Source organism: Siphateles boraxobius, unplaced genomic scaffold (genome assembly GCF_051911475.1).
Source record: "Siphateles boraxobius isolate OS27281-9 unplaced genomic scaffold, OSU_SipBor_1 13, whole genome shotgun sequence".
Lineage (NCBI taxonomy): Eukaryota > Metazoa > Chordata > Actinopteri > Cypriniformes > Leuciscidae > Siphateles > Siphateles boraxobius.
This window is the reverse complement of record NW_027508733.1, coordinates 29,544,534-29,553,627: the sequence shown is the minus strand read 5'-3', so window position 1 is coordinate 29,553,627 and position 9,094 is coordinate 29,544,534.

Here is a 9,094-nt window from a genome sequence, read left to right as displayed (position 1 = left end):
TTCTACCCAGAAATATAAAATGATTTACATGATATGGCAAGATGAGAGAGGGGGTAAAATCTTTGCGTGGCAGGTGGAGCTGCCACTCGACCAGTCACGGATATGTTCCATTCAGACATTATAGCAAATGTGACAGAAAATTACGTGACGTGATATAGTGATATAGGTATCTTGTACTTAAATATGGTGAACGGAGTCCATTATTCATGAATAAAAATTGTTCAGTCTTTAGAAAAACCTTTGCAAGCCCAGTTTAAAATATTTTTTTGTTATCGTCTGCTTTGTGGGGAAATAACTAGGGCAGTGGATGATTCTGAATTAAATTGCTGTTTACTGACACAGTGATTTACTTTTTGTCCTTTTCTTTAGATCATTAATCCAGATCATTTTTCAAGTAAGCAAGTAAGCCAATCCTTGACGACAGCTTGATTGAACAAATCATTGACTAAATCACAGTAGCATACTTTTACTTGTATTCTAGATGCCTTGACTCAATGTCTTACAACGACAAACACCTACGACTTGGCTCAAGCTGTAGCCTACAGAAGTGGCTGTGCTACGCCCCAAACCGAGCGGGAGGAGCTGGAAGACAGATGCTGCAGGAGTTATCACGTTAAAAGAAAAAAATGAAATAATACAATAAAAATGATTGTTTAATTTTTAAAGAATGCATGGGGTGTCATTTGTGCTAGTCTAGGTTATAGCCTAAAGGTATAGTTTCTATTTTATATATTTTGCTAGCCCACCCTGGGTGTCGATATAGCCTAATAATAATGTTTTAAATATTATATTAAAATTACAGACCTTCAGATTAAACCTGTGGTATACTAAAACACCATTGAAGTTTTGTTTATATGCTGGGATTTCAATATTGTTTCAATATCCATTGTAATCGAAATACCATTGAAATTCTGTTGATCTCTAGGTATGATTTAAACGTTGTTTCAATGATAATAGAGGGTGCAACATGATGAAGAATCAACATCAGAGTTCGACGTTGATTCAATGAATTTATCGTTGACAACGGGATGTTGATTTAACACCGTTTCAATTACTATTTGCTATCTGGGGCCTTTCCTCCCCTCAGTGGCCGCTGCCCATGGGTACACTGGGGTCCCCCCGGTTGAACGCTCTGTTGCCATGCTACTGTGTCCTCAGAGTGCTTCCAGGCGCAATCCTAAGCACTCGTCCAAAGCCTGTAGTTCTTTTCGTCTACACTAATCTGTGGCAAAATCCTATAGTGCCACAGGACAGGCAGCCGCCTCACTGCATCCCATGACCGTTCTGCTTGGTCTACCTTACCCAGATGCTCATGGACATGCAGGAGGGCGGGACTGGCCCGAGGCTCTTCAGTGAGCTGCACGCTGCCACTGACCTTGCTCTCCGAGCGACGAAAGTGGCCGTACGCTCTCGGAGTCAGGTGATGTTCACCATTCTGGGGCTGACCGGTCTGATGTGCACGATGTCGGGCGGACCCGTCTGCTCGACACCCCCATCTCCCAGGTCGGCCTCTTCGGCGGTGCGGTTGAGTGCTTCTGCCCAACAGTTCTCAACCGCCCGTGAGCAGATTGAGGTTATTCTGCCCGACGGCCCCCGCCGTCCGCTCAGATCCCTCAGTCTGCCCAACGCTGAAGGCGGCCTCCCAAGCTTCCAACCCCGCCCGTTCACCCGGGCCTGGCTCTGGAAGACCGTAGGGGAGCTGCCACAGCCCTCTCCAGCCCCGCCCCCCGCTAAACGCCGGGTTAAGCGGCACTTTTGAGATGGGCTGCTCAGAGATGAGACTCAGTTCTTTCCAGGAGTTGGTAGCAGGGCCACTCCTTTCCCCGGTGGAGGGCTGGGGAAGAATCCTTATTCAGAAAGAGCTGACTCTCTCGTCTCTGAGCATACAGAGTTCTCGGTCAACACAGAGCGCCGCCCACAAGCCGTGCTCTCCTCGTCCCCCTCTGTCCCAGAGGTGGTTGACACGGCGTGCCATCCACGGACCGCTTCGCCCCTGTCCCCCTCTGTCGCCAGACCCCTGACAGAGCAGGCCCCCGTGGAACACTGGTCCTTCCCTGGCCTCCTCTGTCAGGGTGCGGTTTTGACATTGCCCCCACACCGGGCCGCTATGCCGTCCACGTCTGGCCGGTCATTCCGCTTCGCTGCACCACCGGGGGGACGTCTGTGGTTCTTGACGCAGCTGGCACAGTTGGGAGCCTGCCTAGAGCTTCCCTATCTGTTCAACTGGGTCGCGCGAACCATTGGCTAGGCTATGCGATTCAGTTCGCACGGTCTCCTCCCCGCTGCAGGGGATTCTGCTCCACTTTGGTCCATGGCTATGCCCCTATCATGAGAGCAGAGGTTGCTACCCTACTGGCGAAGGGTGCGATTGAGACTGTCCCTCCAGCCAAAATGAGGTCCGGGTTTACAGCCCCTACCTCATTGTCCCGGAGAAGTCTGGTGGGTTACGGCCAATCCTGGACCTACGCATCCGAACCGCTCCCTTTACAGGCTGCCGTTCAAGATGCTCCTGGCCAAACGCATTTCTGGATGTGTGCGGCCACAGGATTGGTTTGCAGAGATCGACCTGAAGGACGCCTACTTTTATGTCTCCGTTCTCCTTCGACTCAGACCATACCTACGGTTTGCTGTCAGGGCGCGTGCATATCAGTACGCTGTTCTCCCATTCGGGCTAGCCCTGTCTCCTCGCGCCTTCACAAGGTTGTTGAGGCAGCCCTTGTTCCTCCATGGGAACACGGGGTTCGCATCCTGAACTATCTCGGTGACTGGCTGTCTTAAGCTCACTCCTGAGACCAGGTTTGCGAATACAGGGACCCAGTGCTCCGGCACCTAGCTCGTCTGGGCCTTCGGGTCAACTGGGAAAGGAGTAAACTTTGCCCCGTGCAGAGGAGCTCTTTTCTCGGTATCGACTTGGTCGCCTTCTCCACTCAGCCATTGCTGATTTGCCTGAGACTATCAAGCGCAAGAGTGCGTTTGCACTGAAGTTTTTTCAGAGGCTCCTGGGGCATATGGCATCTGCAGCCGCGGTACGCCGCTCAGATTGCTTCAGCTTTGGCTTCGCGACCGAGTCCCGAGGTGGGCATGGCAACAAGGCACCCTCCGAGTGCCAGTTACTCCGACCCGCCGTCAGCTCACCCCGTGGTCGAACCTCAGTTTTCTACGGGTCCGAGTGCCCCTGGAACGAGCTTCCCGGCATGTTGTTGTCTCTACAAATGCCCCTACGGGCTGGGGCGCCATGCGCAATGGACATGCTGTCACACTCTCATGTTGAGCAGAAATGCTCCTGAAAAAATCAGTGAGATTTATCACACCAGGTGTTGAGCAGAAATGCTCCTGAAGTTCAGTGAATTTCTTCACACTTAGGTGTTGAGCAAGGTTGCTTCTGAAGCTCAGTGATTCTCGTGTTGAGCAGTATGGCATGTCTATTGCCTCGAGTTGCTGGCAGTACGCCTTGCCCTGCACTGCTTCCGGGTGTTGCTCAGGGGTCAACACGTACTAGTCCGATCAGACAATACCGCCACAGTAGCGTACATCAACCGTCAAGGTGGTCTACACTCGCCCCGTATGTCGCAACTCACCCGCCACCTCCTCTCATGGAGTCAGAAGCATCTGAGGTCGCTTCGAGCCATTTTCTTTCCCGGAGTCCTGAACTGTGCAGCCGACGAGCTCTCACGGCTTCAGCCCCTCCCTGGAGAATGGCGACTCCATCCCCAGTCGGTTCAGCTGATTTGGGACCAGTTTGGGGACGCACAGATAGATCTTTTTGCCTCTCACGACTCGACCCATTGCGCCCAGTTTTATTCCCTAGCCGAGGGCACGCTCGGCATGGATGCTCTGGCGCACAGTTGGCCGCAGGGCCGCAAGTATGTGTTTCCCCCAGTGAGCCTTCTTGCGCAGACCTTGCGCAAGGTCAGGGAGGACGAGGAGCAGGTCCTCGCCCCTTACTGGCCCAACCGGACCTGGTTCCCCGAACTAGTACTCCTCGCGACAGCACCTCCCATTGCCGCACACCATGACCTCATCGAAGGTAAGTCGATGGGGAAGCACGACCTGGTCATCAGGTTCCTGAGAGGAGCAAGGAGACTAAATCCGCCTTGCCCTCCTCTCGTTCCCTCTTGGGACCTCTCAGTGGTTCTAACTGCCCTGAAGAGTGCTCCATTTGAGCCCCTGCAACCAGTCGAGCTTAAATTCCTGTCTATGAAGACAGCGCTCCTGGTTGCACTGGCCTCCATCAAGAGGGTAGGGGACCTGCACGCATTCTCCGTTGACGAAGCGTGCCTGGAAATCGGGCTGGCTTACTCTCACGTGATCCTGAGACCCTGGCCTGGATATGTGCCCAAGGTTCCTACCACTCCCTTCCGGGACCAGGTGGGGAACCTGCAAGCGCTGCCCCTGGAGGAGGCAGACCCAGCCTTGGCACTGCTCTGTCCAGTACGCGCTCTCCGCGCCTATGTAGACAGAATGCAGTGTTTCAGGACCTCAGACCAGCTCTTTGTCTGTTATGGTGGGAAGCTGAAGGGAAAGGCTCTCTCCAAGCAAAGGTTGTCTCACTGGATAGTGGACGCCATTGCTTTGGCATACCAGCAGCAAGGTCGACCGTGCCCCCTTGGTGTGACTGCCCACTCCACCCGGAGTGTGGCGTCCTCTTTGGCTCTAGCGCATGGCGCCTGGCTAACAGACATCTGCAGAGCTGCAGGCTGGGCGACACCTAACACATTCGCCAGATTCTACAATCTCTGAGTGGAGCCAGTGTCCTCTCATGTACTCGCTTCAACCAGCTAGTACTGGACCCGCTCAGGTGTCTTCGCTTGCTCGCCATTCCACTCCACGGACTGGATACGTGCGATTTCTCCTCAGGTGAGCTTCTCCGAATGCCCTGAGTTCCTCCAGCACTCCTGACGTCCGCGCCAGTGTCTATTGCCTGCGCGTCGGCTAGGTGCCTCCCGTGTGCATGGTCCCTCCTCTGAGCGACCCCCACATGTGTATTTCCACTGTAAGCCTCTCTGAGCATGTGTCTTTCCCTTGGCAAGCCACCTTGCCACCCCTGGGGTTTAAATATTCCACCTGCGGCTGGACACCCCAGTGTTCTCCATATGCATCCCTCTGGGTCATATGTGTATTCTCTAAGTCCCTCCCCCTCTGGGTTGGCAATAATTGCATATTTCCTCTAAACTATGGGAATTGCTCCCCAGTGTACCTTGGTATTCCTGTGCTAAATAGGAGTCCTTCGTCCGTTCCAGTCTCACGACAAGGATCTCAGATTTACGTAGGGCACTGGAAGACCCCGAGAAGGTGGCGTGATTAGACTGGTAACCCCATTCGTCGTCATCCGACGTAACTCTGAGTGACAACGAAAGGGAACGTCTCGGTTACGTATGTAACCCTCGTTCCCTGATAAGGGAACGGAGACGTTACGTCTGCCTGCCACTTTCCGCTGTACCGCGGGGATCGCCTGAGCTCAGTCTTGGCTCCTCAGCGAAGAAACATATCTACATGTTGCCGGCTTCCTCCTTTTATACCCACGAGGTGGGGCGGAGTTACGCTATGCAAATTCCGCAGACCCATGGCATTTCTTTGCCATTGGCTCGTTTTGTAATACTCGAAGTCGATAGGTGTTCTAAGCGAAACCCCATTCGTCGTCATCCGACGTAACGTCTCCGTTCCCTACTCAGGGAACGAGGGTTACATACGTAACCGAGACGTTTTCAAATGTATCCACTTTGGAGAGCGTTTTCAAAAAGCTTTGTTTCCGTTGCTAAAAACGCCATCTCAGTGTGGACATAAGGCCAAAGAAAAGATGCAGTTGAGAAAAAGGTTTTTAAACGAAAACGTATTAGTGTGGACAAGGCCTTTGTCATAACTTGTTTTCATGACAGATTTATTTAAACATAAATGAAATAATCAAGAAATCACTATCAGGTTAAGTAAAATATATAGGCTCATATAAGGGAGGGAAAGGCTTAAAGAGTTTGGTTTGATCCCAGCCGGGTGTGTATTAAAACACAGAGTCCAGGAGTACAGTTCCACTTGACCACTTTATTTATCCATTGAAGAAAGTCATGGCCTAATGGGTAGAGAGTCATGGCAACCCGAAAGTTGCGGGTTTGATTTTCAATACCAGCAGAAAATGACTGAAGTGCCCTTGAGCAAGGAAGCAAACCCCCAATCACTCCCTGCGCGCTGCAACAAAAATGGTTGCCCTCTGCTCTGTGTGTGTGTGTGTGTGTGTGTGTGTGTGTGTGTGTGTGTGTGTGTGTGTGTGTGTGTGTGTGTGTGTGTGTGTGTGTCTATGTATTTTATACTCACTACTCCTAATGTGTGTGTGCACTAACTTGGATGGGTAAAATGCAGAGGAAAAAGATCCAAGTATGGGTTACCATATGACGAATACGTGTACCATTACACCCCTAACAGATGGCCTCAAAAAATATATTAACTTATTGTCTGTTTGGAAGCTGGGGAACCCTGTTTGGGTGAACTGAAGAATACCAGAAGCTGGTCAGTTTTACACCACTAGGCAGTCTGGTGGACATAAAACTCAAGAGCTCTTATTGGGCAAAGCAAGGTTAGCTTCTGTTGGTCCAACGACACAATTGGAAGAGGATGAAAAGGCCTTTTGAAAAGACAACTGAACGTGCAAAGTTGGTAGGAACTTTAGGCACATAGCCCAGTCTAGGGTGAATAATCGCTTTTGACCATACCATTCTAGGCAGGAGGAGGCAATTGACAGGGCCTTCAGATCTCCTATGCTTTAGAGGGAAGTAATGACCAATTTAATAATGAGGAACGTTTCCAGAACAGAGTCTATGGGCTTGAAAGGTGCCAGGGACAACCACTTTAAAACCACGACCAGATTCTAGGTGGGAACTCTTACATGAACAGCAGGCCTCAACCTCAAAGTGACATGAAGGAAACAAGTTATTAGGTGGTTCCCAAAGACACATGGCCTAACGTAGTATGAAAGGGAGTGATGGCTACTAAATAGCGGGGGGATTGACGGTCGTGAAGGAACTCCAGCACTGAAGCCACTGGGCTGTAAACTGGGTCCAACTGCCTTTCTCTGCACCATAAACTGAAGACTCTCCACTTTAAGGTGTAAAGTTTCCTTTGGAGGGAGCTTTCGAGTTTAGGATGGTTTTAACAACCTCGGCTGAGAGACCATAGTTTACGAGTCCCTACAGGGGCCAAATCCACAGTCTCCACATGTCCTGCTGGGGGTGGTAGATTGTGCCCCCAGCCTTTGACAGAAGGTCCCTCCTGGTTGGAATCACTCAAGGAGAGTTGTTCAGGAGAGATAGGCTACGAGAGTATGCTGATGCCGTCCTGGTGAACACTCTCTAGAGCAGTAATCTGGGGGAAAGCGTACAGACGTAGCATCGGCCATGTCTGTACCATGAGGAAGAACCAGAGCAGACAGGGTGATGTTTCTTGACAAGCAAACAGGTCCACTTCCGCCAAGCCAAACTTTTCCCAAATCAACTCCATCTTGGGGTAGAGTCTCCATTTCCCGACCCTCAGTACCTGCCTCGACAGGATTTCTTCTCCCTAAATTCAGTTATCTAGAAATATTGCTTGCTCTAAACCACTGGAGGATCTGGTGTGCCACTATGCAAAGAGGGCATGACGTCAGACCCCTGAATGGTTTGATTCGGAAATCCACTGCCTATTCAATGTATATCTTTTGAGTGATATATAATCAAGTTATTAATCGATATGAATCATCTACAATACTTATCATTAGTATTAAAACACAATGAGAAATGTTTATGTTTTTGACATGCATAAATGTACTATTGTAAGCCTTCTTCATCTTTTTCTGCAAAACACACAATGCTCTTTTTGTTTAGAAACATGGTGAGATGGGTGAAATTAGCAGCACTTTCACAAGGTTTTAGTGCAATTCTTTAAGCTTATCAACCATTAAAATGTTAAAACTGAATTACAAGTGGTTAAATTGATCAACCACAAAGCTAAAAGTTACTCATGGGGGTTTTATTTACAAATATGTATATGGAGAAGACATAATTGGCAAAAGTACGAGGATTATTATTATAAATACAGGGATAATTAGACATACACACTGTTGTGGTTTTTCTGTAAGTTCCTTATTGCTTGCTCAGTTGGTAAATAATTTAGCAATAAGTGGCCTATTTATTAAATCCTTAAGTTGTGTTTTTTTTTTCTTATTATCAGAAAACATTCCCGATCTTTTCCCCCAAACCGTTGAATTTAGTTGACAAAAAATGGCTTGTAAAAGTAACGTAACTTTAAAGGTGCAGTGTGTGATTTTAGTGACATCTAGCGGTTCGGCTGCGAGTTGCACTAAGGGATAAGCCCACTGCTCACCCCTCCCTTTCGAAGAAGCTACGGTTGCTAAAGTTGGAAAAACTTATCTTCGTCTGAGACAGCAGAGAATAGCCCGAGTAAGCAAAGAGTGTGTAACATTGTCACTGTTTCTGTACCACAGTCCATTTTAAACCACATCATGGATAAAGTTTACAAAGCCATAGTCAGGTGAGGATCAAGGGTCTTAATATATAATGTAAAAATAGTAATCAGCTGATTGTCTCACAAACGTAACCAGCACATTTCCCCCCACATACCAAACCCATAATACAGTGAGGGAGAAAAACCACATTAAACTATGCAACTATATATTTTTTCTAACAGGGTAGTAAAAGTTTAGCTGGCTAAATATGAGCAGTTACTGTGGCTGAGCTGGTTAAAGCGTGAAGCCTTGTTTGAACTCGACGCGTCCGCATGAGCCCAAAGGTGCGTGCGGCAAAAATGGCATGATTGTAACAGCGCGCGCTCCTCCGCATCCCCTAGTCACCATTTACTACACACAATAGGCTTTTATTCTCTGATTTTGAAAACTCTTCACGATCGACTTAAAATGCTTCCAAGATCGACTTGTCGACCGCGATCGACCGGTTGGTGATTCCTGTAACGTTGTCTTACGGTCAATGACAAGAGTACTAATCAGCTGTCTCACGAACGTAACCAGCACATTTATTCCCACATAGCAAAGCCATAACACAGCGAGGGAGAAGAACTAAGTTACATGAAACAATCCAACAACATATTTTACACC